Here is a 12149-nt window from a genome sequence, read left to right as displayed (position 1 = left end):
CGCCGCCCGAGTCGCCAAGCTAGGCGACGCGGGGGCCTTTGGAAGTGCATCTCTCAATATCGCTTGATTAACACACACTAGATCGGGACCGCGCCTTGGCGCGAGGGTGCCGGTCCTAACGTTTTGGTGAAGCAAGTAGTGCTAAGTTAGTAGGAATCTATGTTTAGCGTATGAATTCCCTCTACATTGGAGTAAGTTCAACATCCAATGATCATTTAGTAAGAAGCATAGTTTAACACACGTATTCAACAAGACAACAAAGCAAGATATTATCAAGTTCAACATCCTCATGAGATTATAAACACTCAGTGAGTTCATTAGACCAAGAAAGCTAATAACTACGACATTAAGTTCAATACTAAGAGCACAAACACGAGAGAGGAAGTACTAATAGCAGGAACATAATAAGAAAGCAAAAGCCAGGCATAATGACAGTAGAGGCGGTCAAACTACTAAGCCATAGCTATTAGGCATACTAATTAGTAGCTCCGTCCAATTGCCTTGTCGATCAACTTCATAGGTGCACTTAGATGATCAACCGCGTGGCCTTGGTGTGAAAGCAAATGGCGCAAGCACATCATGCTCTTGTGCCTGAGACCGTCTTTTTATTTGGATCATCTCAGCCCATGTGGGAAACTAAAGCATGATGGCACGAACTTCAGAAGCTGTCGTGTACTCAACGATGACTTGAATTCGATGGTTCTACAAAACAGATACAAATAAAGAACATTATCCTGTGGATAAGTAAGGAAAAGGGAACAAATAACAAACATCTACTTCGGATTAGCTAGTGTTAATAAACCATTAAAGATTACTGAGTGTAAAAAAAGTGACGTGCGGTCAGACCACCGATACTCTTTAGCCTATATAACCTACTCCCTCCGTTCCAAAATAGATGACTTAGTACAAAGTTGGGTCATCTATTTTGGAATGGAGGTAGTAGGTGTACGCCATCCCTTTCTCTATGAAGTACAATTTAGCAGTCCTTTATTGTTACTGTTGAATCAAGAAAGCAATGCAATGACAAATGGATACATTGAACTACACAAAAGGCCACCAGATATCTCAAAGAAAAGATTGCTGATGTAAACATGTCTATGCCACAACCTATGGATACTTATTTGAGTAGATGTCACTAATTTCAAACGTTGATATATGGTATAGGGGAAATTCATGTAGGTAATAAAAATGTGGTGGTGGAATTGAATTATACAATAAATGCATATGCATATATGAAACAAAATCTCTGTCTGTTGTTCAAATATATGAAATCTACTTATAATCTTGATCCAGAGCAGCCAGTAGGTCTCTAAGCTGCTTTTTTATAAGGAAGATAACCAAAGAAAGAGATCGATTGTTAAAAGACTCAACAGTAAAAAGAAGCAGAGCACATGGCCATTTGAGGACTGATAGTACGTCTAATGTGGGCCATTATTCAGCCTTTTCTCTAGCGGCAACCTAATTGTATGTCTGTTGAAACCATTTTCAAAAAATAAAGGCTTCATCAGACTCAAAAGAACATGACGTTACTACCAGCTAATAGATGACCATGAGATCTAGTATCATAGTTGTATTGTGATATGGTCCTAAATATTGCCATTTTGTCTTATGAACCATGAAATCTAAACTTTTCGTCCTGTAACAGAGCAAGCACAAGCATGCTCTTGCCGTCTGCGGACTTATAGAAAATCCGGTGCCTTACATGAAACAGTCCAAGAACCATGTAGCAAAGTAACAGTATCAATACATGGAAACCAGCTGAACAGATGATAGGTGGGTATAAAGTGAAGGTTGGTACCTGAGAGTCGAGTATAACCAAGTCCATATGCTTAATCGGACAATTTTCAGTTCCATCGTGGTGGTGCCACAGGCATGACACATGCACGCGAACGCGGCGAAGCGAGTTGCCCGGGCGAAGCTCGGACAAAGCATTAAACGACATCTTATCAGCAGGCTTAATCAATATATACCAATAGAGCAAGAATAAACTACACAAGACATAGTTTACCAAGCATGGAAAATAGATAGCATAGCACGTTAACAAGAAACACATAAGAAACCACACAAGCAGGCTAATATAGAACAGAGGCCCAGCAAGTACAAGACTAACACACACAAAATAAGAAAATGCCAAAAGGCAGTATTAGACAGGAATACACACATATGACAAGACACGAGAGGGACAATACACCCCTACCTGATGATCGGTGAGAGTCAATAGATTAGGCAAAACTACAGCACCCACAAAGCTGAAGGCAAGGCCTGTAAAAATTAATCGACAACAGGATTAACTAATGGAAATACCAAGCTAATTAAGCATCTAGAACCTGAAGCCATCAACCAAAGAACTATACGTGTTGGCCATGTAAATTAAAACAGCACTACCCACACACAAAATACATGTGTCCACACATAACCTTTAAAAATACAAGTTTTGCTCCTTCAGTACCTGCATAACCTAAGAGAACATGAAAAAAGGACTAATTTAGTTCTGCTGTAGTAGCAACTCATAATAAGTTAGCTAGCATCTATGCTGATGAAGCAAAGACAATGACACTATTTAAAAAGAAAGTGAGCAGCAGGGAAAGCAAGATGATAACAGGGAAAGCAAAACATGTGCGTACAAACTATTTCCTAAAATCACATCTTAAGAAAACCCTATTTAACACCTATAGGAAGTAAGACGACAAAGCAAGCAAATTTATCAAATACGGCAGCTTATTTATTACCTCAAGCTAAACGGGGTTCTCCATACTTTAATTCAGCTATACATTGCTAGTTTCTCTTCCCATTAGATTTGAAACTCAAGCAAAAAGGAGGTTCATGTCCAGAGCAGCAATCAGACCAACCAGAGTATAAAGTAGTCCTTGTACACAAACCTATTCAAATGTATGTGTTCATCTGCTACAAAGTGACATCTACCTTGTAGCTCACTTTCTTATTGGTCCATCTTACTAATCGTTCAAAGTTGCACACATGTGCAAACTGAATGACAAGGTTGAGAATGCAGTACCTGTAGCCTGTAGAGCTGCAGAGCGACTTGGCTGCAAGGTTGCCAAAAGGATGCAACAGAAGTGGCAAGCAAGGGAAGAACATCCTACTTCTTATCCAAATATTCAAAGTGCAGAGGATTGTGCATGATATTCAGCATATAATAAACTACAGTGCACTTTCTAGTTCAGATATCCATGACTATATTTGAAGTGTATAGTAGATTAACCATTGTCTAGCAAAATTTCAGGAGATCCATGAGAAGTTCGTTTCCACTTGATACAATAATCAAACAACCTACAGCTCAGCGCAGACAAAACTGAAATTTAAATCTAGTGAAACCTACACAAATACAGACATATGTGATTAACTGGAGTGAAAAATGCAGTTGCCTAGCCGGCTGCAATGAGATAAAATACGTCGAACAACCGCTAACATCACTAAAAGAAGGAGCTTAATTTTCCCATGGGACTACTTGTTGCAGTCGTCAATGAGCTCTCTAGCAGGAGTCCTCAACATCCTATTCATGTACAAGCCACTGTCGCTAAGGCCGCATAGAGGCATTTGAAACAGACATCCTATAAGCTAAATAGTGTTGGTTCCCCTCGCCTGTCTCAATCAAAAACACAAAGAAAATAATCAAGAGCAGTACAATCTTATTAAAAAAATCAGATACAAGTTATTCAATCAAATAAACAAATGGGGAAGTGGCCACACTTCTGAGCTAAACTTATCATAATCCAAGCAAATGCAGAAAACTAACTAAATGACTGGTGGCCAAATTCACATATGACCCAATTAAGGTTTATCCCAGAGTTCTACGACCATTTGGACTTTATCTATTCGTTTTCATTTGGAGAATATAATAGAGCGAATGAAAGTCCACGATTAATTTAGAAGAAGGTACAACCACACACTTAACAGGGGACAAGCCTAACCACGGTTTCAGAGCGAAGAAACAATCAAAGATCAAACACATCATCGTGTTGCCGTGAATGGTTAATTTAGTAGTAGGTACAACAGTTAATAGGGGACATCGGGTCGCCACCTAATCAATTTTGTATACCTGCAGTATATACGGTCAATACAGTTAGGTCAGTGTAACCAAAAATATATCTTGGCATGAATGACTCTGGACTCACTATCTTTTAGAAAGGGAAGCATCAGTGTGAGATAAGCGCAGTTAAATTAATTAATTCGCATATACTTATATCAAGTGACTGAATCACCTTATAATCATGAAGTTAGCATCCTTCTTCAATTTGGAAAATGAACAAAATTGTCAGACAACCAAACATCATTGCGTTGTGCCTACCTTTGAATGTTAGAGATGATTTGAATATTCAAGAAATCAAAATCCGATAATCAAGAAACTGATGAAATCAAGAGGAAAAAACTAATGCATAGACAGACGTCTTGGACATGTACATTTGTTCACCAGCCATGTATCTTGTGTTGAAACTATTGGTAATACTTGGTTGTCTTTCCTGGATCTATATATTATTCTTTCACTGCAATATAATATAACGAGGCATTGGCACTTGCAACCCTAAACCACAGATGAGCACGCCCAAAGGAGAGAGCTGGTAAGACAGATGTAAACGAACCTCAGTTGGAACATGCTGGTTGTTGGAGCTCGAACGCCGGCGGCCTCCCACAAGAAATCGTTGGAGTAAGCCATCGCCCGGCTGTGAGTGAGTTGCACGACTGAGCAGCCCATGCCTCGCCATGGTACGGGTACTTGAACAGACGATGGTGGTCGTTGGGTGCAGCGGCGGATTGTGCCCGGCGGATTGTGCCATGTTTCAGCCTGTAAGGTTCATGTCCAGAGCAGAAATCAGACCAACCAGAGTATAAATCATGATAAAAACCTGCTCTGAATAAAGCATATAGCAACGGCGACTATAAGATAAGACACAAGAAATGCACAAGCGAGATTGAAAACTAACGGTTCGTCTCATTGATTTTGTGTATGGTAGGACAAACGCTTCTCTTGTTTATTTGCTACCACACATAAATACAAACTTGAGTCTGTCCAAGCATATATTCAGAACCTCAACTTCTTGGAGGTCCTTGAGAATATGTGACTAAAAGTGTAATCAGTTACTGGCTTCAAGCATATTTTACAGTAACAATAACTATCACGTAGGAGATGCAGAGTAAAAGCATGCTAGGAGGCAGGAAAGACTGAAAGAGTCGGTGCTGAATTATGATATAAGCAGAGTGAATTGAGAATGAACTTCTTTTGATTAAAATAAAGCACAACCATATTACAGAGAGGGAGGTTGTGGTCGACGCCGGCACACAAATGAAACCGCCGTCGTCGGGGTCGGGCGTGGGCTCCTTCCATCCTGGTCGTCATCATCTTGGTCCTTGTGGATAGCATCCATGGATTGGAAGTGGGGTGACTTGAGAATCCCCTCCCTTGAGATGGCTTGCTGTTTCCAGTTGAGATTCGTCCATGGAGAACAGAAGCTTCATGAGCACACACACACACAAAAGATAAGAGGAGGAGGCTTTGGAAAGTGAAACGGTCATGGGGATGGGGATGCTTACCCGAGCTAGGAGCCGTGGAGGCGGAGCTCGTTGGCCCATCACCGCACCGGAGGAAACGACGGTGAGCTCGACCATGTGCGGCCGTGGTGGTCGTCCTCGTCCATGGAGGAGGGTGGCTGCTGCACCGAATCGAAGAAATTGAGTGGGGCGGGAAGATAAGAAAGAAGGTGAGAGGAGAGGGAAGAGGAGAGCTCACCTCACCAGAGTTGGGGGCAGCCGAAGCCCTAGCAGCGGGGATGGGTCGCGCGCGAGCGCTTGCGGCCGTGAGGAGCAGATCTAGCCGGAGGAAAGGAAGCACCGTCACGAGGGGAGCTCGTGAGTGTGCTGCGCTCCGGCAAGGGCCGCCGGAACTCGCCGGAATCGCCTGGTGTTGGTGGCGGCGGCGAGGTGGAGGCTGGAATGCGGGAGGACGGGGGAAGGGGGAAGGGGGCGCGACCGCGCGAGTGCGGCAGGAAGCAGCTAGGTTTCCAGTGGCTGCTACTTTGTTTTTAAAGGGGTATGCGAAATGTCTAAAATGCCCTCGGCGGGGCACGGGAATTACGCGCAGTGGCACGGCCGGGCGGGACACGGCTCATAGGGAAAAGATCGGACGGTCTGCGAGCGCCGGGTTTCGATCCGGCGGCTGAAATCAATCCGGAGCGAGATCCAACGGCGGGAATTGCATCAAGGAAACGATCCGACGGCCGAGAGTCGCTAATCGCTGAGGAGCCTCCTGCATCCCTCCCTCTCATATTTCTGGATAGAGATACAGGAACGGGCAAGCAATTCGGTGGTTGCTTCAGACATCACCAAACAATCTCCAGAAATTCCATGGATGTGGCGGCGTCGATCGTCACTGTTCAGCATGTCGTGTCGACAAGGATTGGGGCGTTGCAGGCGGTGGCGGTTGCCACGTCCAGGCCTTCCTGTCCACTGGCAACCTGATGAGGTGAGAGGATCTTGGTGAGGAGATGGAAAAGGTCGTTCGCGCGTCTCCGAGGAAGACGCCGCTGCAACAAGTCGCGAGAGGGATAGAGAGGTAGGACTATGTTAAAGATTTAGCTGCTGATAGCTGATTACCATGTATTCTTTATAGAGAAAAGTATACTTTTCGTCCCTCAACTCTTGGTGAAGTCTAAATTTGGTCCCTCAACTTCAAAACCGGACAACTTGCACCCCTAATTACCGAAACCGGACAAGGTTCGTCCCTAGTCTCGGTTTTGACCGGTTTTGGTGATGACTCGCCCAGTTTTGACCAGTGCATACTCAAATTCGCGTAATTTTTTTATATCCGTGAACTTTTTGAAATTCACATACACTTTTCAAATCCACGTAGTTTTTCCAAGGTCGCATATTTTTTTCAAAAATAAACATATTTTTTCAAATCAGTGAACAATTTTGAAATTTGCGTACTTTTTTCAAGTCCATGATTTTTTTTAACATTTGCATATTTTTTTCAAATCTGCTTATTTTTGCGTAAAAAATCAAAATCCACGTACTATTTTCAAGTTTGCATAAAATTTTCAAATTCATGAACACATTCCAAAAAAATGCACACGAATATGAAAAAGTACGTCAATTTTAAAAGTACATGAATTAGAAAAAACTACATGAACTTTAAAAAAAGTACGCAGATTTGAATAAATATGTGAACTTAGAAAAATTACGCGGATTTAAAAAAAGTACACCAATTTTTAAAAAGTTCACGTATTTGAAAAAAGTACCCGACTTTGAAAACATTACATGGACTTGGAAAAAAGATGCGAATTTGAGTTGGCACGGTCAAAACCGGGGTGTGACAACACCAAAACCGGTCAAAACCATGATCAGGGATGAATCTTGTCTGGTTTCAGAAGCTAAGGGTGCAAGTTGTCCGGTTTTGGAGTTGAGGGACCAAATCTAGACTCCCTCAAGAATTGAGGGATGAAAAGTATACTTTTCTCTTCTTTATATGATTGCTACTTGCCATAAGATTTAGCCGCTGATTGCCGATTGCCGGTTATTGATAATATTGATTGCGTTGTATATTAATTTATTTGGTATCTCCACTACTATTAAACAATCGAGTTGAGGCAGAAACATTAGATCTCAACCACACATTCATCGTCCATCAATGGATCGGATTGCCCCAATAATGTATCACATCAAATCCACATATTTACTAATTAATTTAAATCATTTACACAACACCTTAATTAGGAATATGCACCTTAATTGCATCTTCATTGGGAAATAAATCGTCACACCATATATCACCTGCCTTAAAGAACACCTACTACCAAAACAACACACCTAAATAATTAATTAAATCCTCCTCCATCACCACGGCTCCTTCCCAACCTCCATGCCCCGCCTCTATCACCCCCTCTCCGCCACCATTGCGCCCCCGTCAGCCTGTTGTGCCATCAGGTCGTGCGCCACCTTGCGTAGGCCGCCCCGCCAGTTTACCTCTTCGTCGCATTCTCGTGCGCCACTCCCCATCGGCCCTGATCTGCATCTCAACGACGTGCGCCACTTAGGTTGTGGCTGCTCGACGGCGGCAATATTTTATTTTGAAATTCTGAACCTGATTATATGTGTGTGCTTGTTCTCCGTATATCTGAATTCTGAAACGTGTAAGTGTATGTTGTAGTTAATTCCGTGTACACTTTCAGTTATTTGGTTTGAGTCTCAATTAAAGGTTAGTAATTATTTGTTCTGAGATAGTAACATTAGTCGGGTATATACAGTAGATAATTCCTCTACCCTTGGTGCTATTTTACATGTGTTATACTCATTGCTTTGTATCAGCCGCAGAATATACCACATAGGAAAAACGTTCTGAGCTTTCGTGAAATTCTGGTTTCACTGGGTGATCTTTTATTTGCCTTTATTCTGGTTTCCACGCCCCCTATAAAAATATGGTCCGTGAAATATCACACCCGAAAATATTCAACTACTCGGCGTGATTTAATTATGCCCTTAATTACCCTAATTAATTGCGCCCCGTACAAATTTGGTCCGTTAAAATAGCCAACTACTGCACGTGTTTTGAATATCTTTTTACTGCCCTGATTAATACTCCCTCCGTTCCAAAATATAGCGCGTCCTCGGTTTCCGTGCTTCAACTTTGACCATTAATTTAATCAACAAGACCGACTGGGGCGGGCGAAAAAATTATACCAATAAATTCGTATTCAAAAAAAGTTTTTAATTATATAATTTTTGATCCCGCCGCAGTCGGTCTCGTGGGTTAAATTTATGGTCAAAGTTGAACCTCAAAAAGCATGGGCGCGCTATATTTTGGAACGGAGGAAGTATATGATCTTTGGCGCCCCATGCAAACCTCCCAGCGCATGCATTGGCAGAGGATCTTTGCCGTGGATTGCATACGTGGTCGCTGCTTGATTTTAGGGTGGCATGCTATGTGAAGTATTGATCAGGTATATACAAACAATGGAAAACGCTTGGGATGTTCCCGTAATTAAGGATCACGCGACTTATGTACACGAATACCGGTGGAAGGAGCAACTAATCAGTTTTACTGACCAAATCATCGTCACCTCCTCGCTCCAACCTTCATCTGACCCCGAGCAGTCTTTTTGTGGTCGCGTCGTCACTGTACCATCGTCCTACGCACGGAGACATCAGGATCTCAGCCCAAGAAATCCATACACATTCCGGACTTTGATTCTCCTCGTAATAACGAAACATCCAAACAATTTACTGCGGTGCGTGTTCTAACCAGATAAATGCTGATTGAATTGAGGGATAATTCACCCGGATTTGAATTGAATGCTCACCATCTTTGGTGATTGTTGTTTTCGTGGATGTTCCAACAGACTTGCACGGCTACGAAGACGAGCGAGCAATCAGACTTGTAATGTGAAATGTCTGACATGCAGGCAGGGACCAAATCCATCAGGTCGATCAAGAGAATTCAGAGGTTAGTGTACCGACCAAATCAGTTAAACTCAAATTCTCTCTGTTGCTGTTTCGATGCTAGACATGCCATTAAATATTGTTACATTTCACGGTGAATCAAGATAGGAATCCATTTTTTACCTAATCCTTGGACACCAATATCATGTGAGCTGGGTGTTGCAATGAGTAAGACATTTTTGCGGCTAGAAAGAGTTTTTTTTACTGTTATCTCAATGCTGCCGTGATAATAAATTAATGATCAACTATTGTTGGTTGCTATAGATGGTTCACATAGACTGCGAAATGGTTTTTAAACCTAACAATATTTGCAGAAATCATGTTTGGTTATATTTGTAGAATTTATAATTGGAGAAAGTACAATTTTTATTGTGTTATCTCTTAAAGGAATATATGTATGTTCTAATCTTCAATTATAAATTTGTTACTTTGGTTCCTCCATTTCACAAAATCAGTGATACTCATGTCACAAGTGTGGGGATCAGAGCGTTAATGGGAAAAACATTCAGAAGCAATGCACGTGGAAATTTCGTGTTATACGTGCATTCTGGAGCAATGCACGTCAAAACGTCACTAGACTTTCTAATCATTTGGTAAGGATTCAAATATCATTTGTTGCAGAATTCAGAATCATATACTGGTTTGGAGAATAAACAGGGCAGTGGTCAAGGATGGTGTGCTCGTCTGTCCGGTTAGAAGAAAGCGGAATACCTAAAAAGCTACAAATAGCACCCCAGGCAAAAGAGATGCAACTAAGCCATCTACACCATCCGGCGGATTGGTTGAGCGTGAGTCTGCTCCGTTTACTGATGTAACAAACACGTTTGCAAAAGGTCCATGTTTGTGCACCCTTCTCTCCATGGTTGAGATTATTCTCTGTGCGTGACAAAACCTCAAAACTGACATCCTTGTCTAATTTGCTGAATGCAAATGATGGAGTTGTCGAAAGGATTCCTCTTACAGATGGCACAAATAGGAATGGAAAAGGTTAGTTCCCTTGATTTAGATATTAATATTTGTACATATGTTTAGTTCCGTTAAATTATAGTGAAAAACAGGGTAGCCTGTTGCCTAAGGTTAATGTGATATTTTTCTTTTAAAAGTTTGTAGTGCTAATGTCATTACCACCATATTTTATTTCTTAACTATGTCCTGAAGTTATATTGCCAGCTTATGTCATGTTTGGTTCTTAAATATATATTGCCAATCCATGGCTTGAAGCTTGTTGCCAGATTCTGTCATTTATAGTGCATAAAATCTATTTGTACTTCCAGTGTCAAAAGTGACTTGTACACAATTTGAAATTTTCAGACATTGTGCATACATGTGTTTGCCTTTGCTATATTTAGTATAGATAGTGTTCTAAGCGATAATGTAAAGTTGGTCAATAGTTGGATCATGTATCCTTGACTTGAAGTTCAAATGATTGACATTCTTGAGAATGCACAACTGACACGCTACAACCTAACTTCGATTGCTTGCATAATCAACTTTCAGTTCAAGGAAGCTTTAGGTCTTGCCTTAGAAATTTCTTTTGCCCCTTCCCCATGCTACACGAACAAGTTTCCATTTATTGATTGTACATACAAAAAGTTCCCGATAATCTCTTCTGCAATAATCCAACTTAATCAAAGAAGTCACTACAAGTAGCCTGGAAATACCAAGGAACCTGCAGGCACGGCCGCACGGGCATCCTCCTCCCTCCAAAAAAAGCATGGACCTGCTTCTTTGTGTTGCCGCCGCAATAATCAATCCTCCTCCCTCGACACTTATGTCGCTGCTCTCCTCCCCGTGATCCAGTTTTCTCTCTCTTTCATAACTCTATGATACGTGCGTTGCACGTGCACGCTTACTAGTGTCAATAAATAAAGCAATTAAAGTGCAGAAGAAAATCCGACGATATGAGAAAAATCAGGTGGGCGAGGAAAATCGGGATTGAAAAGTACGAATGGGAGGTCGGACCAAACGTGAGACGGGAGAGGCAACCTTACGTTTCATTTAGGTAGTATATAGATATAGATATAGATAGATAGAATAGATATAGATATAGATATAGATATAGATAGATAGAATAGATATAGATATAGACATAGATATAGATATAGATATAGATAGATAGAATAGATATAGACATAGATATAGATATAGATATAGATATAGATATAGATATAGAGAAGATAGAGAAGTGCCAGCAGGCTTTCCCTAAAAAAACAAAATGTTGAGCTTAAAAAAAACACAAAATGTTCGCTTGTCCCCCCTAGGTGGATTGGATGAACTGTTCGAACGTCACGTGTATATTGCGGTCCTAATATAAATGTCTCGTTCAAAAACTAGGCCTAGTTAATGCTATTGCTAAAAGTAGTACACCGTTTTCTCAAAAGAAAAAAATTGCAAAAAGGTACAAGAACATACAAGGCAATAAATATTGGAGAATTAAGTACAATTCAAAAATATACAAAATATAGACACAGGAGATAAATCCGACACTCCTAACCCGCACACCTATTCTGCCACCAAAATTTCGGAACGTGTCTAAAAAAGGAGAAAATTGATCTTACTTGATTTATGAATTGAAGGAGGGTTCATATTATGGGATGATATTAAATAATTCCAATTTTATTGATTGATGTTTACACGGGATAAGGATGACCAGTTCTGTCTTCTCTCAACCCCTCTCTATATATTGGTAGCCAAACATTTCT

At 41.1% G+C, this 12149-nt stretch overlaps 1 long non-coding RNA gene across 8 annotated transcripts; it reads right to left on the bottom strand.

The window, feature by feature from the left end:
- Positions 1 to 228: 228 nt before the first annotated feature.
- LOC119322467 lies at positions 229 to 5969 on the bottom strand. Of its 8 annotated transcripts, none has more exons than XR_005155633.1 (6): positions 5744 to 5969; positions 5548 to 5663; positions 5258 to 5466; positions 2418 to 4801; positions 1799 to 2262; positions 229 to 702 (listed from the first exon to the last, which is right to left on the bottom strand). It is a non-coding gene; the product is annotated as an uncharacterized LOC119322467 (long non-coding RNA). The 8 variants fall into 8 exon arrangements; XR_005155632.1 differs by having other exon boundaries at positions 1799 to 4502; positions 4599 to 4801; XR_005155628.1 differs by having other exon boundaries at positions 1799 to 4801; positions 5548 to 5666.
- Between the last annotated feature and the right edge of the window lie 6180 nt (positions 5970 to 12149).

Source organism: Triticum dicoccoides, chromosome 6B, assembly GCF_002162155.2.
Source record: "Triticum dicoccoides isolate Atlit2015 ecotype Zavitan chromosome 6B, WEW_v2.0, whole genome shotgun sequence".
Lineage (NCBI taxonomy): Eukaryota > Viridiplantae > Streptophyta > Magnoliopsida > Poales > Poaceae > Triticum > Triticum dicoccoides.
The sequence above is the reverse complement of the archived record's forward strand: the minus strand, read 5'-3'. Positions and strand labels throughout refer to the sequence as shown.